At 35.5% G+C, this 25635-nt stretch overlaps 1 long non-coding RNA gene across 5 annotated transcripts in view; it reads left to right on the forward strand.

Annotated features, from left to right (window-relative positions):
- The window catches only part of LOC144282265 (uncharacterized), a 126423-nt gene that overhangs the window by 89207 nt on the left and 11581 nt on the right, over positions 1–25635 (forward strand). For 3 of the 5 annotated variants that reach the window (XR_013350642.1, XR_013350643.1, XR_013350646.1), the window contains exons 2-4: positions 15889–15967; positions 20056–20175; positions 20722–20852. This is a non-coding gene — a long non-coding RNA (uncharacterized LOC144282265). Of the gene's footprint in view, positions 1–15888; positions 15968–20055; positions 20176–20721; positions 20853–25513; positions 25632–25635 lie in introns of all 5 variants that reach the window. The other 2 variants (XR_013350644.1, XR_013350645.1) reach the window with 2 other exon arrangements.

The raw sequence follows: 25635 nt of genomic DNA on the forward strand, positions 1-25635 counted from the left end.
CCAGCATTCTTTGTCTCTTCATGTTTCCTGTCCTCTGGAAAATGATTGTGTCTAAAGTACATACTGAGTTGAAATTTCTGCTTGTGGTGTATTTACATAAAGTACAAACCATACGCCCCCCCAAAAAAAATTTTATTCATCATTGAAAAATTAAGTGTTTTTGCACATTCAGGAATAAACACAGAAGATTCTAAAATGTGTTACTTTAAGACAATGCATAAATTGTCTCTCAAATTCCCTCACACATAAAAGGATAGAAACAACTTAAAATTAGGCCTGGAGTGTATCAAATTTTGATTCTAGTCCTCACTGAATGGCTGAGTTAAAATATTGATAGTATTTTGAGAGCTGAACAAATAACAGATAATCTAATAGACATTAAAAAGCCTCTACCTAAATAAGTCTCATTATTGGCTAGAACTAAATAAGGTAAATATTTCACTCTGGTGTTTTGTCTAACTTAATTTATTTTCTTCTTCTGAGTAATTTACCTATCAGATGAGAAATTACCATTAGATTGGAAATATATATTTGATCTATTAATTAATATCAAGGATTCAATACAGAATTGAATACAGGATTCTAAAAGTGAAGATCTGAATTCCAGTAGAATAACAATATTGTTGTAAAGAAACTCAGGGGTAGAATAAGGGGACATTAAGAAAAACTAGGACATCAAATATTATGAAGAAAGAAAGAAAAACACAATTTTATACAAAAGAAAAGGTATTGGCAACTTGAGTTGTTATTTGGAATGAAATTCACGTCCCACGTCTACTTCCCCTGTCCCTAATTGAAATGAGATTTCTGTCTCAGTATTTAAGATAGCATAGAGAATTACAATCTTGACCTGACTGGTGAATGAAAAACACTTGGATAAAATAATGTGTTATAGTAATTGACTGAATAACATCTTCTCATCCTTCTGGTTTCAGTCTATAAACCACTTCTGTGATGTCTTTCCTGACTCACCAAAACTTGTTTATGTACCACCCCGTTGTGCTCTCAGAGAAGATTCCGACTACACTTACCATAGTATTGTAATTGGGTTTACTTGTCAGTCTCCCCACAGTCTCTCGTGATTATATTCTTTTAACTACTATTTAGTACATAGTAGTCACTCAGTAAGTACAAAATCAAAGTAAGGAGGAAAGAATGAGAGAAGGAAGGAAAAACATAGGGAAGAATAGAAGAGAGGAAAGAGAAGGGGGAAAGCACATTCAGTGAAGGAGACACTGTAGGGAAGGGGAAGGTCATCTTCCTTTTCTGAGTATCCATGTGATCATCATAAGGGGCCCAGACAAGCAATGGCAACAGCATAGAACAGTGTTCAGCTGGATTATCTTCACATTCCCTGCAATGAGGAACAGTTTAGGAAGTAGAAGTCCGGGAGTGGGGTGAGGACCAGATTTAAGAGTTGCAGCTGAAAAACAAAACCAAGCCCCATTCTTTATAATCTCTGTAAGAGAATAATCCCTTTGCAAAATAGACGCATGTTTATGCCTGTATTTATTGTTTTGTAAGGATATCTTCATATGCTGATGCTTCAGTGAAGGTATCAGTGAGAAACCCACTTCCCAGTGTATGAAGAGAAAGATATCTCTTGAGTGAATAGAAAATATAGAGTTGTGTCAAATTCGTTAAATTGAATGGTGGTGATTCCAAACCGTTTCAACAAAAGTGATAGTCACCTGATAAATATTTTTCATGTCACAAAAATTATATGGAAATCAATCCATAGGATAGTTACTGGGTAATTACTTCTACACAGTTATTAGCAAAAATATACATATGTCATATGCTTTACATTAGACTTGGGGATGGCTATGCATTTTTATTTTCAATATTTCAAGTTTTACTTTTCCATTAAGAGGACTGTACCTCAAAATATGCTCATTCACTTTGTCCTAACTTATCATTCCATTTGTTGATATCCATCGATGTAGCTTTTTAAATGGCTGGTCATATGTCAAGATAACATTTCTGTATAAAATTGGAAAAGCAACACAGTCATGAATGAAATAATTTAGAAGTAAATCGTTCCATGGTTTATGTATTTGTACACAGCCTAATTAGCAAACCGCATCAAAATGGATTCAAATATATGTAGAAAAGCTCCCTGCACTGTGTTGAAGAGAAATGTCATTTCTAAATGGCAATATAAGGTATAGCCCAGAGGGCAAGAATCATGTGACATGATTGTAACATAACTAACTCAAGTTGGAGAAAAAAGGAAAGGAAAAGTCGAAATTTATGAGGCCAGTTTGTTTTCCAGAGATAGAAAGCCTAAATGCCAGGCTTTCCAGTTTAAGAAAACACTCTGACGCTTGACAAATCCTATTTATTAATTATTGGAATTTTAGAAAATATAATAAACAGTAACACTATTTACATGTAGTTTATGACTTCCCAGCACATAAAAAAAAATATTAAGTAAGTACCATTTATTCAAAAGGAATGCTCAGGTTTAATGAGAGGTGGAATAATTGTAGTAAGGGATGTGCTTTTAATTCGTTTTTGGAACAGTACTTTGAACACAGCAGAAAGAATGCTCTTTAACGAAATTAAGATCAGTTAAGCCTATTTCCAGTGTAACTTTAACCCATATAGCAAATAATTTGAGCCAGTAATTTTGTACACTTCTTTGACATATTTGTCATAATTGTAGCTTTGTTACATTGTATAATAAATTCAGACAGGAATTTGGGTAGGTACTTTTGCTTGCCAACATTAAACTAGCTGAACAGGTAAATGCTTGGCCAAATTCTACATCCTTAGAATCAAGAATTTATGTAGTAAATTAGCTTTTAATAAGAGGAAGTAGGGGCACCTGGGTGGCTCTATCGGTTAAGTATCTGCCTTTGGCTCAGGTCATGATCCCAAGGTCCTTGGATGGAGTCCCTCAGCAGGCTCCCTGCTTAGCAAGGGGTCTGCTCTTCCCTCTACTCCTACCTCCTGCTTGTGATCTCTCTCTCTCTGATAAATAAAAAAAATCTTTAAAAAAATAAGAGGAAATAGTTTAAAACATTTTCAATGGAATTAGAATAAAATAGTGCTTAATTTCACCACTGACAAGAAAATCCTAAATGGAAGTTAAATATTTTAAGGTATGGTAGATGTTTTTTCCATGAGGGTAATTTAGGTAACCATCAATAAAACATGAATTCACAGTTATAAATAATGTTTATGGTATTATCCTTAATAATTAGCTGGGACTTGATAAAAATATATTTTCAAATTTTCTCTTAAACTATGCTGAGTTACAAAATACTAGTAACACTTATATGCAATTAATTTCACAACAGATAAGAGGTAGACATTATTTCCATTGAGTATAAAGTTGCAAATTACTTTAAAGTTTATCAAATTAAATATTTCTAAATAACTTGAATCTGATATTTTATTTCCTATTCTCATCTTGGCAAATACAGAATTCCTTAGGTAATATAGGCTTTAATTCTTATAAGAAGACATATGATAGTGCATAGTACATTAACATTTAAAAAAATTCAAAGAAAAATATGTATAAATTCAGATCTGTTGAAAATGAAATTAAAGTATTGCATTAGTCTTATCTAATTTAAACATTTAATTGACAAATATGAAATAAATGTTTTGCTGACCGAGTTGATCATTTTGACAGCTCTGATTATTTGAGTAAGTTAAGCATTCCATCATAGAATGACAAGATTTTATTGCAGAATTTATTAGTAGATTAATTTAATAGTAGCTGTAGCAATAATAAAAGTCTGTATCTTAATGATGCCGATTATTTCAAGCAAGGTATAGATTAGATAAATATAGTATGTGTACAGGCAAAAAAATACAAAATAGTTCTAAATTAACAAAACAGAGAGAGACATGTTTTGTTGTAAATTTTGACAATTTTGTGTTTAACTATATTGAATTTATAAATAAAAATATTCTGATATATTTCATCAAAAGGTAGTTATCCTTAATAACATATAACCGAATATGATCAGTTTACATTTTATACAAAAAATTTTTAAATCATAGGTCATGCCAGTATGTGACAAAAATATGTAACACAATTGATTCATTTGTCTTGTCTCAGAAAGTGGTATCAATTACCAATAAACTGGTTTATTTGAAGGAACTGCTTATCATGAAAAGAGTCCAGATGGAAACCTGGTCTTATGGTTTCCTTCCAATTGTATATGTAAACAGTCATTGTTGCAGCTAAGAAATGCTAGAAAAAAGAAAAACACTAACTAGAAAAATGCAGTTGTAAGTTCTTAATTCTCAATTTACTGAAGCCATACACCCAAATGTCTAAGACAGTAACGGCAATGTAATAGGTTATTACAAAGCATCTACTAAATAAAATGACTGTCTGAACTTACTTGAATACCCAGTGAATATGATGTTGAACTCATCATATTGCAAGTGAGTTTCTATACTTTTAATTATTACTAACGAGCCTTTATTTCCATGACTTGGACAGAACTGTTATTGAGACATGCTGAAGCCTCAACAGATGGCCAGTTAGAAATAGGGAAAAGTTGGAATTGGCAGGTATTAGGCCTTGGGAAACTGGTGTTGATAAAAGGAATGACATTCATGAGGGACAGGCAATAATGCAAATCCTGTGTGTGTATAAAGATATGTATTGAATAAGGGCTGATTCAAGAAACTGTATTCAAGAAAATATATTTCCTTTAACTTCAACTTTATTAAGGTATAATAACTTCAAAAATAGTAATAAGCACATATTTTATGTGTAATGAGTTGTAACATGTATACACCCATGTAGTCAACACCCCAGTTAAGATACAGAAAGTTCCCTTCTGCTAGTTTTCAGTCAGATCTCCCTGCTTCCACAACTGAGTCTATCATGATTTATTTAACCAGAGAAGGGTCTTGCTTATTCCTGAACTGTATAAACATACAATTACAGAGTATGTACCCTTTCTGTCTAGCTTTTTTTATTCAAAATTATGTTGGTGTGATTTATCCATGTTGTTACATATATCAGCTGTTCAATCATCTTTATTACTCAGTCGTGTTCCATTGTTTGAGTATATTGTAATTTATCCATTTCCCAGTTGATAAATATTTGGAATGTTTTCAGGTTTTTTGAATTTATTATGAATTAATCTGCTATGAGCATTCTACAAGTCCTTATATGAATGTGAGATTTCATTTTTTGAGTGTAAATTCCTAGAGATAGAATTGCTGGAATTGTTTTAACTTTTCAAGAAACTAGACAACTCTTTTCCAAAGTGGTTGCACCATTCTGTGCTTCCATTATCAAGAATTTGATAGGAATTCTTTATCATTATCAAGTATAAATTTGTTATCAAGTGTGTGCTGATGTCATAGACAATCTGGAAAATGTCCCTCCTTCTGTGTCTTCCTTAAATGTTTAATAATGTTACCAGGAATGGGATATGACCCTGAAATTTTCTTTGTGAAAAAGATGTTAGGTGTCAACTTAATTTTAACAGATATAGGGCTATTGTATTACTTTTCCTATTTCTTCTTCTGAAAGAAGTCTACTGATAAATTCAGCTATCATATCTTCCTAATAGCTGCTAAAATAGAAATTTGAAAAGTAAAAGTGTTAAACTTATATATGACCTACTACTTTCTTTTTCTTTTCTTATTATTTGTTTTTATTTTAATATAGTTGGCACACAATGTTACATTAGTTTCATGTGTAAAGATAGTGATTTGACAAGCTTATGTGTTATAGTATGTTTGCAAGTGTTGCTACTATCTGTCACCATACAACACTATTAGAGTGTCATTGACTATATTCCTTATGCTGTGTTTTTTATTCCCCTGACTTATTCATTCCATAACTGGAATCCTATATCTCCCAGTCTCCTTCACCCATTTTTCCCAGCACCCCCTCCACCCTCCTCTCTGGCGACCATCAGTTTGTTCTCTGTATTTAAGGTCTGATTATACTTTTTGTTTGTTTATTCATTTGTGGGTTTTTTTTTTCCTTTTTTAGATTCTACCTATAAGTAAAATTATATGCTAATTATTTCATTCTGACTTACTTCACTTAGTATAATACCCTCTAGGTCCATCTATGTTGTTGCAAATGTTGCAAACGATCTCGTCCTTTTTATCCCCATCCTTTTTTACAGCTACATAATATTCCATTATGTTTCTGTGTGTGTGTGTGTGTTTGTGTACATACATGCATGCACATGCTCATTACATCTTCATCCATTCATTTATTAGTGAACATTTAGGTTGCATTTAGGTTGCATTGGCTATTGTAAATAATGCTGCAGTAAACTTAGGAATGCATATATCCTTTCACATTAGGTTTTTGTTTTCTTTGAGTAAAAACCTAGTAGTTGAATTATTGGATCATATGGCATTTCTGCTTTTAATTTTTTGAGGCACCTCCACATTATTTTTCAAAGTGACTGCACCCAATTTACATTCTCACCAACAGTGTAAAAGGGTTCCTTTTTCTTCATGTCCTCACCAAAACTTGTTATTTCTTGTCTTTTTTTATTTTAGCCATTCTGACAGGTATAAGGTGATATCTCATTGTGGTTTTGATTTGCATTTGCCAGATGATCTGTGATATTGAACATCTTTTCATGTGTCTGTTGGCCATCTGTATGTTTCTTAATAAAGAAAAACAAAGCTGGAGTATTGCAATTCCAGATTTCAAGACATACTACAAAGTTATGGTAATCAAAACAGTATGGTACTAGCACAAAAATAGACACAGAGATCAATGGGATATAATAGGGAACCCAGAAATAAATCTACTTATATTGTCAATTGGTCTATGAAAAAGAAGATAAAAAATATACAGAGAGTCTCTTCAATAAATGGTATTGGGAGAACTGAGCAGCTACATGTAGAAGAATGAAACTGGAACATTTTCTAACACCATATACAAAAATAAAAAAGGATTGAAAACCTAAATGTGAGACTTAAAACCATAAAACTCCTAGAAGAGAACACAGACAGTAATTTCTCTCACATTGGCCAAAGCAACATTTTTCTAGATATGTCTCTGAAGGTAGGGGAAATAAAAGTAAAAATTAAGTACCAGGACTACATCAAAATAAAAAGCTTTTGCACAGTGAAGGAAACCATCAATAAAACAGAAGGACAACCTAATGAATGGGAGAGGATACTTGTAAATGATTTATGTGATAAGGAGTTAATATCCAAAATATATAAAGAACTTACACAACTCAACACCAAAAAAACAACAAAATTTGATTTAAAAATGGGCAAAGGAAAAAAAATTAAAGAAAGAAAGAAAGAAAGAAAGAAAGAAAGAAAGAAAGAAAGAAAGAAAGAAAAATGGGCAAAGGACCTGAATAGACATTTTTCTAAAGAAGGTTTACTACTTTCTAAAAGCATGCTATACATTGGTTGGATGTTTGAGAGCTGCAACTTCTAAAAGGAGGAAGCAGGAGAAGGCAAAAGACAAAACATTAGGATCTCAGTCAAATAACTAGGTTTCAGGATAAGATTTCATTTCCTATGAGGAGACTGAAGCTAATTAAAGAAACAGAGGAGGAATCGTGGTCACACTGAATGTGCAAACACAACAGAGGTTTTAAAAAAATGTCTAACTTGGTGATTATGTCAACTGGAACATAGATGGAAATGATATAAAACATAAATTGGCTTTGCTAAAATAGAGGACTAATATCAAAAGGTTATCCACTATACAATTCAATTTATAAAATATTCTCAAAATGAGAAAATTATATTGGAGTGAATGAACAAGTGGTTGCCAGGAGATGCCAGCAGAGATGGGGATGCAGGGAGAAAAGGGATGACTATAATGAGGCAGCACAAGAGAGTTGCTTTTTTTTTTTTAAGATTTTGTTTTTTTTCTTTATTCATGATAGACATTGAGAGAGAGAGAGAGAGAGAGAGGCAGAGACACAGGCAGAGGAAGATGCAGGCTCCACGCAGGGAGCCCGACGTGGGACTCGATCCCGGGACCCCAGGACCGCAACCTGGGCCAAAGGCAGGCACTAAACCGCTGAACCACCCAGGGAACCCAAGAGAGTTGCTTTTTAAGAATGTTAAGAATGGGGATCCCTGGGTGGCGCAGTGGTTTAGCGCCTGCCTTTGGCCCAGGGCGCGATCCTGGAGACCCGGAATCGAATCCCACGTTGGGCTCCCGGTGCATGGAGCCTGCTTCTCCTTCTGCCTGTGTCTCTGCCTCTCTCTCTCTCTGTGTGACTATCATAAATTAAAAAAAAAAAAAAGTTAAGAATGTTAAGAATGTTATGATATAATGATAATCCTTTATCTCAATTATAATGATGGTTATGTGAATTTATACATATGAAAAAATACCACAGACTTATACACAATAACATAAAAAATGAGTGTATGCAAAATATAGAAAATCTGAGTAAGGTCTGTAGTCTAGTTAAGTATACCACACTTGTCAATTTCCAGGTTTTGATAATTCATGATAGGTATATAAGATGTCACCCTTAAGAGAAGCTGGGTGATAGGTATAATAAGTAAACCTCTCTGTATATTTTTTGCAATTTTGCATGAGTCTGTAATTACTTTAATGTAATTACTTTAATTACTTTATATAAACATAAAAGTTTAAGCAAATTTAAAAATAAAAAGGAATTAATTGGCTCACTCAAGTTAAATGTCTAACGTTATCCTAGTACCATGGCTTCAAGTTACATTACTAGGACCTACTCTAAGAATATGTCTTAATTCTGTACTCTTTCATGTTGGCTTCTGTCAAAGATTTTGTGTGAAGACAATAGCTTCCCAGAGTCAGGTACAGTTAGCATGTACTGTGTGTGTGGGGAGGGGGGATCCCAGTATCTTTATCTAACAATTTAAATAATCTGTGTCTTAGAGTCATTGGACAAAATAAAGGTGCATAGTTGTACTTAAACCAGTCACAGCGCCGTTACCCACAGTATGTTGTTGAATCAACCACATATGAAGCACAGTGAATGGAGACTGTAGAAGGGGTAATTTCAAAGTAATTCAAGATATTGTTACCAAAAGAGAGTAGATGCTAAGTGCCCTGCAAAACCACTAAGAGGGTGTGAAGTTACGCAGTGCTCATCGCAAGCATTCCAGACCCTTAAAAGAAAATGCTAGGCTCACTATCCTAGAATGCATTCAGCATTCAAGGAGAAATTCTCAGTATTGTTTCTGACTTAAACAAGTCAGGTTTAGAAACTGGGTGGAATTTGAGAAGGCAGGAAATGACACAATGAGTTGGTAGTTTCCTCTGAGTCTCATTCATTAAGTATATATAAAATATGTTCTGTAGAGCAACATATAATAAGTCTAGTGTTTATTTCACTTACAATTCTTTAGGTTAGGCAGATATTTTACTTTGAAATCTCTTTCCAGTAAAGCTAAACTTCATTAACTTTTATGGGAATTTCTTGTATGTTATGGTTTTGAAGTATATTCTTTCTTAAACAACTGCATATTATTCTAGATGTGGTCTTATAAGTACAAAGTAAAGCAAAAATCTTGCCTGCATTTCTGGACACTGTATCCATGCTAATTAGGTAGCTTGTTGGCATCTTTAATACGTCATTGACACACTGTATTTGCAGTTGACCAAAATCCTTTAAGTCTTTCCTACATTTACTCTTATTTAGATGCACCTTTTTGATATTAGTCATGTAAATCACATATATATGTTTGTTCTTTTACTTTACCTTTTGCCTTTTTTTTTTTACCTTTTGACTTTATTTCTATTTTAAATATCACCTTCTCAGACTTTGTCCCTTATAGTTTTAACCACCTAGGATTATCTTGCACTCAGTCTTCCCAACTTTGCATATCACCATTATTCCTAGTGTTTTCTCATCAATAAATTTCAGTTAACATGTTATCTGCATCCACCTCTAATTGATGCTGTGTGTCTTGGACATGATACAGAACTTTCACGTAGATTTAACATTTTGGGATCTGGCCATTTATTTAGTTCACCTGAGTATTTTATTGTCAAAAAGAGCTTGAACTCACTATGTGTTGCAGACAGCTCCAAGAACTCTAAGTGTTGCTTTACCTAATCATCAATGTTTTCATCCTGCAGATCGGGAAACAGAGTCACAGAGAGTTTATGTAACTTTCCCAAAGTCATACCACTAGTGAGTAGCTGAGCCAAGATTCTGACTAAGGCAGACTGTCTCTAGAGCCTGTGCTCTCTACTTCACATCATTTTCCCCCACCAGTCATGCCTGCAAGAATATGAGACAGTCTCTCAAAAGGCTATTGAAATTCAAGATTCATTAGAACTCTGGAACCCAAATATGAATCACTAGAATTGTCAGTATTTTCCCAATTGATTATAATTAGTCATGACAACCAAGAAATGAGTAGAGGTTTATAAATATTCACTAAACCATGTGCTCCTGCTATAAGCCTAAAGGGGACCCCAGGATGTTCCAGTTACAGACTTACCCTTCATTATCACCTAACTTATAATTGCATTGGTCATACAAGAACCTCCATTCTATTGTAAACTGGACAACCCAAATTTATTATTATAAAATCTTAAATCAAGTCTATGATCTTGTTTTTTGCTACAGTTATTTGTTTAACCATTTTCAGGTCCAAGGTTTCTTTGACCGTTCCCACTATTTCTGCTCCCAAGAGATCTGCCTCACAATTCTGTTCTTATATTCCTTAAATCAAAAATTCCCTGGGGTGCCAGAGTGACTCAATCAGTTAAGCATCTGGCTCTTGGTTTTGGTTCAGAGCATGATCTCAGGGTTGTGGGATCCCGCGCATTAGGCTCTGCACTAACTGTGGGTTGTGGTGGTGGAGAGGGGTGCTTGGAATCCTCTCTCTCCCTCCTCTGTCCCTCCCCCTGCTCACATACTCTCTCTCAAATAAAATAAATATTAACAAAAAAAAAAAAAAGAAAGAAAGAATTCCCACCAGCTGTGAGATTCTTTCATCTCACATTTGTCCTAGCTGGTAAAATTCCCTTCACCTCTACCTCCATATATAAAAGAAATTTTAACTTAAGTTGTTATTCTTAGTAGTAATTACCAATACTATGCCTCCAAAGATCCAGAAAGAATATATATATATACTCAGGGTTCTCAAAATCTGCAAATTTTATGAATGCATTGACAATAAAATAAAGTAAATTTGGGTCATCAAAACTATATGGCAACACATCTAAAGACCTGTATACTGAAATTCTGCCTATTATGAGCTCTCTTCATCTATTTTGATTTGTGTTCTAGTCTTTCTGTCTCCATACAATCTCCATACAATCCATACAGCCTCTCCATACAAGGTCTAATGTTAGTTAGACCTTGTGGTGGTTAGAATTCTATTGGTAAAAGCATCAGAAACTCAATTAAAATCAGCTCAGAAAAAAAGAAAAAAAAAAAAGGAAAGGTCACTAGCATGCTTAAGAAACCCAGAACAGGAAAGTCAGAGACTGTGCTAACTAAAACAATTACAGAACCCTAATGCCACCATAACCCAGTTTTTCTTTTTCACATTTCCTCCTCCTTTTTCTTTTTTTTCTTTCTTTCTTCTTCTTCTTCTTTTTTTTTTTTTTTTTTTTTTTCCTCTGTGGGTTGGCTTTATCCTATCAAAGCTCTAAGATATTGGTGGCTTAGACCTGGCAGCTCTGGGATCTCGTTCATTTCACCATCAGAAACTGACTCTTTTTTCTTTAATTACAAAAATCCATTGGGTAAATATGCTGATTTGCCTGACCTAAGTCTGTGTCCATCCCCGTGATAATGGATTGGATTTCCATGATGAAAATGTCCCAAAACTACCTCAGAATGGAGTGGAGGAAGTCTGTTCCCACCAAAAAGGGGAGAGGCCTTTTCTGGAATAAAGGGGAGTTTTTTTCTATTTTTTTTTTTAGATTTTTTATTTATTCATAACAGAGAGAGAGAGAGAGGCAGAGACACAGGCAGAGGGAGAAGCAGGCTCCATGCAGGGAACCCGACATGGGACTCGATCCCGGGTCTCCGGGATCATACCCTAGGCTGAAGGCGGTGCTAAACTGCTGAGCCACCAGGGCTGCCCAACGGGAGTTTTTTCTAAAGACAATTAATTATTGCCCAGTGTCTGCTCTCTTGTCTTTATCAGTTTATTTTCCCCTTCTAGTCCACAGTAATGCAGAAGTTCCTCACTTATGCTATATTCTCTATACTGACATGAGAAAAATGACTGTTTCCAACTCTGGACTTTATCTGCAAAATAGGCATCTTACACTGTCAAGACCTTGGCACTATCTTTCATTCAAGTCTCAAAGCACTCGTTCTTTGCATTTTTTGCTGAGCTCACGATGTTGACAGGCAAATAAAATCCCTGCCAAGAAACTACCCCCATAGTTACTTATAAATGGCCCAGATACACCTAAATATTCAAAATAGACATAGCCTAGGCTTTAGCTTTGGAATTTTTACCATACAAAATTAAGAGATTATGTAGCATTCCCATACATGAAAATTTCAATTTGAGGAATTTAAAAGGGATTAGGTATAAACCACATAATCAGTTGAGTATATGAATCACCTGCATTGCTTAGCTAGTTCAAATGAAATCAAGATTGAAGTTATTTCAAAAAGTTAATTACTTTTAAGTTGATCCAAGACGATGGGTTACACCCCTCACTCTCACAGCTGGTCCAAACATCATGAATGGAAAACAAATGATTCAAGTTGTTCAATTCCACAACAAGAGAAGCAATAGAAAGCTTTCCTTTTATATATTAAAACCCCAGTTCTCCATGTCATTTTCTCTAGACATTTGTAACTTGCCATGAGTTATGATGTATGTCATAAACGTTTTGTATTAACAAAAACTAAAGTATCAAATTTATAAATAATTGCCTTTTTCAGTAACTCTATGTGGACCTAAGTTCATCCCATACTATCATACATTATTCTCATTTACATCTTTCCAATATTCCTCCTTGAATGGGAGGGAAGCTAGTAACCTTACAGTGAGCATATACAATTAAAACCACTGAGGTATATTTAGTAGGGATAGATATGCATCTGGAAAAGAGCACATTGTGAAAAGTAGCAAAATATGAAGCAGGGAGACAATTTGTAGGCTGCTGCAGTAATTCTGCAGAGAATGGTGAAGCCAAGACCAGACACAGCAGAAAGTTAATTAAAAGATAATTAAAAGGTACTGCAAGTTAGAAGGTAGATTGAGAAGTTACAACACAAGTCACATAGCCAGACCACTTTTTAAAAATCACTCAGAGATGTTCACTTTAGATTAATAAGAAACTAAATGCTTACCATAGAGGTACCCCATGCAGGACACTTTTGTGAACACTGCTAATATTGTTACAAACAAAACATTAAAATCTCCTGCTTTCATGAAGTTTACATTCCAGGTGAGAGTGTAAAGAAAACTGACAATAGTAATAAGTACAATATATTCTACATTTGATACTGATAAATACTATGGGGAATAATCAAACAAGGAAGGGTTAGAGGTATTTGAGAGCTGAAAATGTAGACACTACCAAAGAAGTGCTTGCTGAGAAGGTGGGTTTAGATTAAAGTCCTGAAGGAAATAAAGAAGCCAAACACACTGGAAAGAGAATTTCTGGCAAAGGAAATAACTCTGTGCAAGACAGTGGTGTTTCCTGGAATGGCACCATGACTAGAGAGGAGTAAAGGAAATTAAAGCAATAGAAGATGAGATCAGAGATTTATGGGAGTTGCAGGGTTCAGGTCACACAGGCCCTTGTAAATAAATCATGGCAAGACTTTGGATTTTTATTCACAGTAAGGGGGAAAAGCATTGGAATCATTTGACACCAGAGTGGCATGACCTGACTTACTTTTAACAGAATTACCCTGGGTGAATAACCTGAATTACCCTCCCTGACTTATAGGAGGAAAGAAAGACAAGGGTGGCAGGAGGCTCACTAATTAGGAAGCCAGTGGAATAATCCAGGTGAGGGATGATGGCAGATTAGACCAGGAAGATAGCTTTGGGGTGGTGAGAAGTGAGTAGATTCTGATTATACTCTGAAGGTAAACTTGATGAAATTTTCCAATGGACCAGGTAAAAGGACAAGGCAAAGAGATGGGTGAAGAATCCTGCGAAGGATCTTGGATTAAGCAATTGGAAGAGAGGAGTCAGGGCCATCATTCTGCCCACTATAAATATGTGTCATTTGTGACATGAGAATCAAGCAAGTCATTTCTGAAAACTATACTGGAATTGATGGCTATACCTCTTAGACAGTATTATTCAGAATCTATGAAGAATATGATTGACAAAAAAATAATGAGGTCTGGATGAGAATGATACTTATGCCACCAGCTGAATTTTTCCTCTTTTAACTGTGACATAATAAGCAGATCATTTACCTTGCCTTCATTGTTTAGGTTATGGATACAAATGTGATTGATAATAATCTTTATTTTCTCAGAAGCCTACATTGATTTTTGAACATTTAAAAATGTTCAAAGAATTTAAGTAGAAAAATATATTTTTTTATTAATACTGTATATTATTACATAATATTATAGAATACTCATCTGTCTATACTTTTAAAAAATGTATCCTAGCACAGTCTTTTATTATCGCTCATATAACCACAACTTTGAAGCATCATTTTCTATAGTGTCAATATAAAGATAATTTAGTCTTTCTTCTAGGTAGTTAATCAAATTTTATTTTTATAGATTGAGAATTTAGAAAACAATTTTTGTTGTTTTAACCATCAGAAGTTTTAAATTCCACTCTGATGTAATAAAATTGCTTTGACATCTGAAACTCTGCTGGTCTTATTTATTTATTTATTTATTTTTAAAGATTTTGCCTGTTTGAGAGAGAGAGAGAGAGAGCACATGAGCAGTGGGGAGAGGCAGAGGGAGAGGGAGAAGCAGGCTCTCCACTAAGCAGGGAGCCCAACGCAGGGCTTGATCCTAGGATCCTAGTATCATGACCTGAGCACAAGGTAGACATTTAACTAAGCCACCCAGGAGCCTCTTTTATTTATTTATTTATTTATTTATTTATTTATTTATTTATTTATTTATTTATTTAGTGTCTGGCTTTCCACTAGAATACTTTCTCTTTGTTATACTTAAATTTTAGCAAAATCAGTAGTTCTGAAAAAAATGTAAAAAATTAATCTGAAATTAAGGCCTGTCCCAGAGCACCTAAAAATGCATGCTTAGATTATCTTGGGTGACACTGAGCTACTGAATTGTATAAACAAATAACTCTTACACTATGTTACTTTGAATTATTGACAAATGTATAGCAGTTTTATCACTGGAGCATTTGTTTCTTCAGGCTCTTTGCTGCACTGGTATCAGTTTTACACATTTTATCTGAAGCTGCTAGACAAAATGTGTTAGATGTTCCCTATACATAAAACTTGAGACTTCCTGATGTATTTGGGACTTGTAATGCTATGATGAGTCTGCACCTATCCTACAAACATAGTATAATTCTGAGTAGTCCCAATTTGTACAATTCCCTTTAAAAAATGGGATGCACATATAATTACATTTGCTGCTTAAGTGAATATATTCCTGATGAGAGGACTTCTGTTTTGGCAAGGCTTTGAAACAACTAAAGTCCACAGTTTAATATTTTGCACGTGTAATGACTAGAAGAGTTTTTCACACACTAGTTCTGATTCTGGTTCTTTATATTTCAAACCTGTTTTTTCTCCAGTACCCACATAAATCCAGTGCTAGGAGATATAGGATGTACTTGTATTGCCACATAACCCCTGACATGCACCTTTGTGAGTCCTTGTGATAAGTGATAGAAGTCTTTCTGGAGGCCGTTCTAACTGCAGCTAGCAGTAAATTATACACAAAAGCAACTGTAAATCAAATAATAGTATACTGCTGAACCAAATTAACTATCAATTCAACTCAATTTCCCTTTATCCAGATCCCCCCAAAATGCCTGTGACTACACCAAAGCCAGCCGTCAAAAGGGAAGCGTGTCAAAGACGCCCAAATAATGTGATGTATGAAACTAAGTATATTATCCATCAGATACACTAAGATATAATTGTAATACATAAAAAAATGTAAGTTCACACACAGATGAACTCACCATTTGTAGCCGTGCCATAGGTTTATGCCCTAAAAATATAAGAACTTTGATAAAATGTATTTTGTATAATTCCATGAAAGAAGGGTAAAATGTGGTGCACTTATAATTCTAGTAATGAACATATAGAAAATACTGCGTTGTGACTGTGTTTGGCCCTGTGTCTCATGATGCCAGGTAAATCTTGAATGCCCAATTTGTATTTCAGATAAAGTATAAAACTATAAATGTTACAACATAACATCTTTTCACAACATGAGGCATCCTAGATATTAAACTCGTGTCATTTTCTTTTTATCCCTAGTCAAATAGTCTCAGAATCCAGATGAAATCCATGTAAAATAACATATTTTGAACTATTTTTAGTAATTTGGTGAAAATGAATTTAAATATTTATAAAGATGGAATTTTAAGTATATTGTTCACAGACCTCTTTTATAAAGCCAGAGCTTATAGGAAGATGTCAAAGATCATCATTCCGTTCACTATTATTTATTAAACCCTAAGCAGAACTATTTTCTATAAAAGGGTGTTTTATATTATGGTCAACTGCCAAGCGAGATAAACTGACTTTATAAACTGCCAGCCATGGGCACCTGGGTGGCTCAGTAGTTGAGGGTCTGCCTTTGGCTCAGGTCATGATCCCAGGTTCCTGGGATCGAGTCCCGCATCGGGCTCTCCGTGGGGAGCCTGCTTCTCCCTCCGCCTATGTCTCTGCTTCACTCTCTGTGTCTCTCATGAATAAAAAAATAAAATCTATAAATAAATAAATTCTAAAAGAAATTGCCAGCCATTTATGTTTCTGGTAGTGGGAATAATTTGAGCAGATCCCCTTTACTCAAAGCAAAGCAATATAGAGCTTAACCTTTTTCCTTTTGAAGTTCAATATTATTAAAATACCTTTGATGAAATTAGAAGGCTTGACAAAGGTCAGCTTGCAAATACTGACAGCAGGTACTCATGAAGGGGAATTCATTTAAAGGGGGGTAAAATAGGGATTGTTGATGTGGGCTCAGAATCAATCCCTAGAACACTGTGTGGTTGAGACCACATTTCCATTCTGGCCTAGCCATGCTGGCACTATACAGCTTTTCTTCTGGAAAACGGCTATGTGTATACCTGAGCATGTAGAATCATGTGAAATTGAACTGTTATTTTAGAAGCCTAACCTGTCTTGATTCGTGGAGTAACAATTGCTAATCACAGGATGGGATGTGGGGAGAAAGAGAACTTCCCTAACCTACTGTGATGCTGTCCCAGAGAAACTGCTGTAGACCAGCAAGTAGGACTGTCTGGCTCTCTCCAGGTTTACTTGCTGCCAGCGTGTAGTTCTCACTGTGTAGCTATAATCACAGCACAATGGGATTCTCTGACAACTTAGGCTGGCTTTCTGGCTTTATATCCCTCAGCAATGATATTCCATTTTTGCCTCCAGACAGGAAAGAGAATACAGGCAAGGAAATAAAGCCATTCTCTCCATCTGTGAACTGGAGCATGGAATGATTTAATTTTAAGGACCTCCTATTGTGCTATTCTAAGCTGGAGAACCATAAAACTTTTAGCATAAACATTAGCCCCACCTTGGAGGCAAGGAATATTATGGTTTCAGTTGATAAGGTAGGACCCTATAGACATAGAGTACAGATGAGACTATCTAGAGAGTGTGTGTGTGAAAAAGAAGAGACAAAGATAGTGACCATGTGAACACCAAATTTCAAAAGCTGGACTGAGTTAGAACAGCTGCTAATTAAAATGAGAAAGGGTAGATGGAGAAGGAAACCAAACTATAAGAGAAATTCTGACAATAGAGGGATGATGGAATTTTGGGAAGAAAGCACCCAGATTGGCTGGATTTCATACCTAGAAAACAATGCCATTGGTGATTTGTGAAGAGAGTGTGATAAAATATTAAGGATAGAAATCCAGAATAGAGTGAGATGTAGGATGGAAGTTAAAGAGAGATGAGGAAAAGAGGCAGTAATTTGGGCTCTGGATGCATAGTCTATAATTTGTGTGTGTGTGTGTGTGTGTGTGTGTATATATATATATACAGCCTTTCTTCTGGAAAATGGCTGTTTTTCTTCTATAAAAGCTGTATGTATACATATATACGGATACATATGTATATAATTATAGTTACATGAAAAAATCTTTAGAATTAAAAAGATCTCAGTCTGAAACTTGGGCCCGATACTATTAGCTGGAGTGACTTTGGGTTGCCTCAGTGTTATTATTTCTTAAATAGAGACATTAATGCTTTCTTTACAAAGTGGCTTCAGGGAATAAATTGAATATCATGCATATACCCGTTAGCCAATTATAAGTACTGAATAAATGGTAGCTATTGATACCGTTAAAGAGCAGCTTAGATCACCCTCCTTCTAATTAATTTAATTATTATTAATTATATTACTCAAGATGATGATAATGATAATACTAGTAATAACAAATGCTTTTGAGGGACCGTCTCTGCTAATTAGATGGCTAATTGATGGCTAACATGAAAATTAGTTAACTTAAGCATTAAGGAATTTACTGGAAGAGTGTGTTGTATAGCTTACAAAATTGAATTAAAAAACTGGAGTCTGAGATCAGGCAAGAGTTCCAGAAGTCAAGGCGTATTCAAGATGCCGAAAGACTGTCCACAGAAGCCATCTGCTCAGGACACTGGCCCTGGTCAGTTGGCTAGACATTCCCTGACTCCCCACACCCACTGCTGTGATACTGCACGGCCCACTCTGCCCCAGTGCTACTCCAGGGCTGTTCGTCCTAAGTACTGTTGACGTTTTGGACCAAACTTTGATTTGCGGGGTTTTCTGGTAAATGGTATGATGCTCAGTGGCATCTCTGGCCACTGCCCATTAGTTGTTGATATCACTTCCTGAGCCCTGACATCAAAAATTTCTCCAGACTTTATAAAAAGGACCCAGCTGAAGACCACTGTGCTTTGCAGATATTTCTAAAAGTGACTTTACTCTTTCAAAATTCAAATATGGGACAGGGCATCCACTTCGTCATACCTGGGTTATACAACCAGGCTATGACCACCAGAGGCTGAGAGTAAAAATAATATTGCTCCAATTTAATTTCCTTTGTAGGAGATAGCTGACTTCCACTTTAGATTCTCCTGTTATCTATGAATTGTGTTAAAATATTGCTCCACAAAACAAATATCCACAGAATCTCCTATGTGCCAAATATTATGCTAGACCCATTTAGAGTGATTTATAACCTTTGCAACAACACTCAGAGACAAATATTGTTCAAATTATTTTACTGATGCACAAAGTATGTTTTTCTGGATGTACATTATAGCTGATATTGCTCAGCTAAAAACCAGGTTTGTCTGATGTGGATATTCATTATCCTCTATCAGATCAAATTCAACTGCAGTTTATAACAATCCCACCTCATGTTTCTATGTTTTTAAAAATTTTGTTTACTACTTAGAGCAAGTGGTTTTTAATTATGTTAAACTGTAACATCTCTATTATGGAGATGCTTCCACATGGTGTTTATTATAGTACATAATTGCAGGATTGCTTTTGACTTACTATCTCTATTCAGTGAACAAAAGATACTGCCTAAATTTCTCATTCCGAATTCTCTTTCTAGTTTTTCTCAAGTTAGTGTCATGCCTTAAAAAAAAAAAAAAAAATCAGGCCTGAAAAGTCCTTGCAAATGTTTTTCAGATGGCGTCTAAGTATAAATTCTAATTCTGTTTCCTTTTTACCTAAGAGAGTTCATTTTTACTTCCTAATTATCTATAACCTTGCAAACCCAGGATTTCTCCCCCAAACTAGTAACCTAGAATCAGTCAAATTAAATTAATCCCAACATAGAAGCATTCAGGCTGCACAACTAGTATATCTTAAAGACCTTGCCCAATTGGTCCTTTTTTTGGCTATGATGACTCATAGTCCAGCAGTATTTATTTGTATAGACATAGTTGAGGGCCCTTTGTTGACCATTTATTTTTCTGTGACTTGGTAATCCCTGTAGGTATTCTATTGTCTTAGTCCATATAACAAAGTATCATAGACTGGATGTGCTAAACAAGCATTGATTTCTCACGGCGCTGGAAGCTTAAAGATCCAAGATCGAGGAGGCAACGGAGTCAGGGTAGGGGGAAGCTTGCTTCTTGGTCATAAATAGTCTTCTTCTCCTCGTGGCTAATATGGCAGAAGGGGGAGGGGAGCTTTCTGGGGTCTCTTTCATAAGGGTACCAATATCAATCAGGAAGGCTCACTCTAATAACCTAATCATCTCCCACCTTCTAAGACCATCACAATGGGGCTTAGGATTTCAACATAGGGACATTCAAGATAAACCTTCCATCCATTGCACATATTTCCCTAATATGTTTCCCCCTCTCTCCATGTACATACATTTGATTATTGAATCTTATTTTTTTCTCACATTTTGGAGTCCTTTATAGGTGTTTGGCTTCAATCAGTATACACTATACCACACAACATGTAAAAATTGCCAAGTGTTTAATACAGTTTTGTTGTCAATAAATGTTTTTGGCTGCCTGCCTGCCCACCTACTTGCCAGAAACGCTACAGGATCCGTCATTGATAACGATCATTTTTGGACTTAAAAAATCTGTTGCTGTTATTATGACCTAAATCCTTTCATTCTGCAGTGAATACCATGTTTTTGAAGTTTTATCTTTCAGCATGAACTATAGATAAGAAGAATGGGAGAGGCCAGCAAAATAAAGAGGCTTAATTTCAATGGATTCCACTCTCTTTCTCGCAGTATATCCATGTCAGCCATGGTGCCAGAAACTAAAGGTAACATAACAATATTAAAAGCCATCCTTAACTGAGTGTATACAGGTTACACGTACTGAGAAAAATGCTTTCTAGGCCTTATTCATTTATTACTCAAAACTCCCAGGATATCAGTTTACTTTTACTCTCTTTTTATAGCTGAGGAGTTAGAGTTATAATAAAATTGAACATGCAGTAGTAGTAGGCCAGTACCAGGCCTGCATTCTAACAGATGCTTTGTAGTTCATGAGCCTAGTTGACATTCTTATTAACACAAGTGTTATGTAGGGACAGTTAGCAGATGGTCAGGAGTGTTATTTTGACCAAAGGAACAAAAGGAGTTCAGATGAGTGGAATCTCAGTAGGAATTTATTTATGTTATATTTATTTACACATGTAATATATATGTACATATGCATGTATTTAACAATCATGAGAAACACTTGGCCTTCTAAGCCTTTTACAAACATAACTTTTGCTTCTCCTACTAGTTTTCTGAAGAAGGTTAAATTATTATCATCATTTGGGAGGGGAGGAAAATGAGACACAGAGAAGAGAATACCTTGCCTAAGTCACATTGCTAGCCAGTGGCAGAACTGGAATTCCAAACCCAGTGATCCGGCTCCCCTAGTCTTGCCCTTAATTGATATTATGTGCTGTTAGGTGCAGAAGGAGTCCCATACATTCTCACATCCTCATCTCCTTTTTACTAGGCTTAAATGTCATGGTGTATTCACTAAAACCAGTCCCTTCCATATCAGTTTTTCCTTCTCTACCTGATGCTTTCCATCAACTTACAAATATGTTATTATATCTCCTTTCAAAAAAGAAAAAAAAAACTCACATTACTCCCATTCTTTTCTCCCTTTTTTAAAATTTAAAATCAGTTCATTAACATATAGTGTATTATTAGTTTCAGAGGTAGAGGTTAGTGATTCATCAGTTAGATACAACACCCAGTGCTCATTACATCAGGTGCCCTTTTTAATGCCCATTACCCAGTTACCCCTTCCTTCTGCACACCTCCCCTCCAGCAGTCTGCAGTTTGCATCCTATAGTTAAGAGTCTCTTATGGTTTCTCTCTCTCTCTCTCTCTCTCTCTCTCTCTGATTTTGTCTTATTTTATTTTTCCCTCCCTTCCCCTATGTTCATCTATTTTGCTTCTTAGATCCCACATATGAATGGAATCATGTGATACTTGTCTTTCTCTGATTGACTTATTTCACTCAGCATAATACCCTCCAGTTCCATCTATGTCATTGCAAATGGTGAGATTTCATTATTTTTGATGGCTGAGTAATATTCCATTATATATACATATGTATATACACCCCATCTTCTTTATCCATTCATCAGTCAATGGACGTCTAGGCTATTTCCATAGTTCGGCTGTTGTGGACATTGCTGCTATAAATATTGGGGTACTTGTGCCCCTTCAAATCACCATGTTTGTATCCTTTGGGTAAATACGTAGTAGTACAATTGTTAGGTTGTAGGGTAGCTCTATTTTTAAGTTTTTGAGGAACCTCCATACTGTTTTCCAGAGTCTGTACCATCTTGCATTCCCACCAACAGTGTATGAGGGTTCCCCTTTCTCTGAATCCTCGCCAGTATCCGCTGTTTCCTGAGTTGTTAATTTGAGTCATTCTGACTGGTGTGAGCTAGTATCTCCTTGTGGTCTTGATTTGTATTTCTCTGATGCTGAGTTATGTTGAGCATTTTTTCATGTGTCTATTGGCGCATTTGCATGTCTTCTTTAGAGAAACCTCCATTCATGTCTTCTCCCCATTTCTTAACTGGATGATTTGTTTTTTGGGTGTTGAGTTTGATACGTTCTATATAGTTTTGGATGCTAACCCTTTATTTGATAAGACATTTGCAAATATATTCTCCCCTCCCATAGGTTGTTTTTGAGATGTGTTGACTATTTCCTTTGCTGTGCAAAAGCCTTTTATCTTGATGAAGTCCCAGTAGTTCATTTTTTGCTTTTGTTTCCCTTCCCTTTGGAGACATGTCTAGCAAGAAGTTGCTACAGCTGAGGTCAAAGAGGTTGCTTCCTATGTGCTCCTCTATTTGATTTTGATGGGACCCTGTCTCACATTTAGGTCTTTCATCCATTTTGAGTTTATTTTTGTGTATGGTGTAAGAAAACGGTTCAGTTTCAGTGTTCTGCCTGTGGCTGTCCAATTTTCCCAACACCATTTTTTTTGGCACATGCTGCCCTGTTTTCCTATAGTAAAATTCCTATAAAAACATTTATCTATAACTAATCAGTGCCAACTTGTCGTCTTCCATTTCTTCTTCAACCCATTTCAGGTCTTTAACCCCAGTACTCCATCAGAACCGCAACTACCAGTATCACCATTGACTTTTGTATTAACCTAGAGATGAATTCTTGGTCACCTTATTTTTTGACTTATCCTCAGTTTTTAATACTTAAAATACTATATTTTTTCACTTTTTCTTTCAGAACACTACTTTTACTTGTGTTTACACTTAGGTTTCTGGTAGCTATATCTTAATCCATTGTTCTGATCCCTCCATGCCTCCTCCTCCTGGGGCAGTAGGATATCCCAGGGCTCAATCTTTGAACTTCTCCTTATATTTATCTTCTTTTACTTATATTTACTCCCTTTGTTATCTCATCTAGTCTCATAGTGTACTAATATCTACATACAGATTATTCCCAACTTTTATTTTCCCACTCCTACACCTCTTCCCTGAATTGCAAACATAAGCATCCAACTGTTTACTTTATATCTGCCCTTGGATGTCTAAAAAGCATCTCAAATTAATCAAGTTCCAAACTGAGTTCAAAACTGAGTTCCTGGTCTTTTCCCCTCTGAACACTGTTCCCACTTCTACTGCCTCACAAACAACATTGCCCCTCAACTTCAACTCCCCAAATTCCCAATGTCAAGATGTTCTACCTATAGTTGTCCATTTCGGTATATGGAAACTCCATCATTCTTTATCTGATTATATCACGTATCCCAAAGAAGATCTTATTTGCCTCAAAACATAGCCATAAATTCACTGCTTTTTATGGCCTTCCCACTTCCACTCTGATCCATCTGGATTTTGCAACTTTCCAGATCGTATCTATACTTTTTACTACTCTAATCTGTTTGTACACAGAAATTAGAGTTATCCTTTTAAAACATAGTTAGATCCTCTGTTGAAACATAGATCATCTTTTGAAATTCTTCGGATTTTCCACCCATTAAGAATAAAAGTCTATGAGGATGCCTGGCTCAGTGGTTGAGCATCTGCCTTGGGCTCAGAGTGTGATCCTCGGTCTGGGAATCGAGTCCTGCATCAGGCTCCTTGCAGGGAGACTGCTTCTCCCTCTGCCTATGTCTCTGCATCTCTCTGTATCTCTCATGAATAAATAAATATAATCCTAAAAAAAAAAGAATAAAAGCCTAGGGGTGCCCAGATGGTGTAGTTGGTTAAGTGTCTGACTCTTGGTTTTCACTCAAGTTATGACCTGGGTTCATGAGATAGAGCCCCTCTTGGGCTCTGTGCTCAGCAAGGGGTCTGCTTAAGACTTTCTCTCCCTCTCCCTCTACGCCTCCTCAACCCCTCTCTCAAATAAATAAATAAAATAAATAAATAAATAAATAAATAAATAAATAAATAAATATTTAAATAAATAAATAAATAAATCTTTAAAAAAATAAAAGTCTACATTCCTATGAGGTTTATAGGCCCTACTTGATTTCTTTAACAACTTCTATCACTCTCTACCTGGTTCCCTCTCCTCTTCCCACACTGACTCCCTTTGCTCTTCCTCAAATATTTCAGATGTTCTCTCACAGCAGAGCCTGTGTACCTGCTGTTTCTTCAAACAAAACAACTATGCTTGCCCATGTCACTTACTCTCTCACCTCCTCCACCTTAACTTCTTAACCCAGTCAAACATTCCAATCCTCCCTTACCTCTGGGCCCTAATGTTCCTTTTTCCTGCTTTCATTTTCTCCTTAAGGACTATCCCTAGTGAACATACTATACCTTTATCTTCTTTTTAAATCATCATATAGAATATTAAAAAGACATCAAGGATAAAGATATAATAAAATTTATACTTATTATGCTTTAATCAAGGATATTTGTAAAAGACACTGGCCATCCTATGGATGCCTGGTATTGAGGAATAAAGTAGCTGCCAGTATAGTTTGAGGCCTTCCCTGTGTTCATGTTCTCTCTCTAGCTCTCTCTCTCTCTCTCAAATAACTAAATGAAATCTTTAAAAAAAAAAAGAAATAGACTTAGTAAATTTCTCTTGACTATGACTCCATGGTGTCCACATAAAACTAAACTGGATGCTTGTCAGTAAAATAATCATCAGTTTAACAGCTTATATTTCAGAAAAGATGCTTTTGAAATTTCATTTAAAGAGAGTCAGTGATTATTTGATTTGCTTTCTATCCAGGTACTAGCATTTACTTTTCTTAGCTTCCAAAAAGATTTTTTGATATCTCCCACCACATACTTTCTTAACTTCATATACATTCATAAGAAACTGTCCCTATGTATATAATTTTGCTATTTATCATCCTTTTCTAACTATGTTTTTTGGATGAAGTAGAATTTTACACTTCACCACTGCCTAGGGCATTTGATAGGAGGCTTGAAGTAGTCAAACTTCTCTTTTTCCTCTAACATTCTGTTTTCCCAAGTATCTTTCAGGTTGCTTTGCTTCTCTGCTGGACTTGAAGCAAATAATTGACACCATCTCCATTGGGACTCCAACTGATCCATCATCAAATCTTCCCTTTTCTTCCTGAGAGAACTCAGGTAG

The sequence above is a fragment of the Canis aureus genome, chromosome 13, assembly GCF_053574225.1.
Source record: "Canis aureus isolate CA01 chromosome 13, VMU_Caureus_v.1.0, whole genome shotgun sequence".
In the NCBI taxonomy this organism is placed as follows: Eukaryota; Metazoa; Chordata; class Mammalia; order Carnivora; family Canidae; genus Canis; species Canis aureus.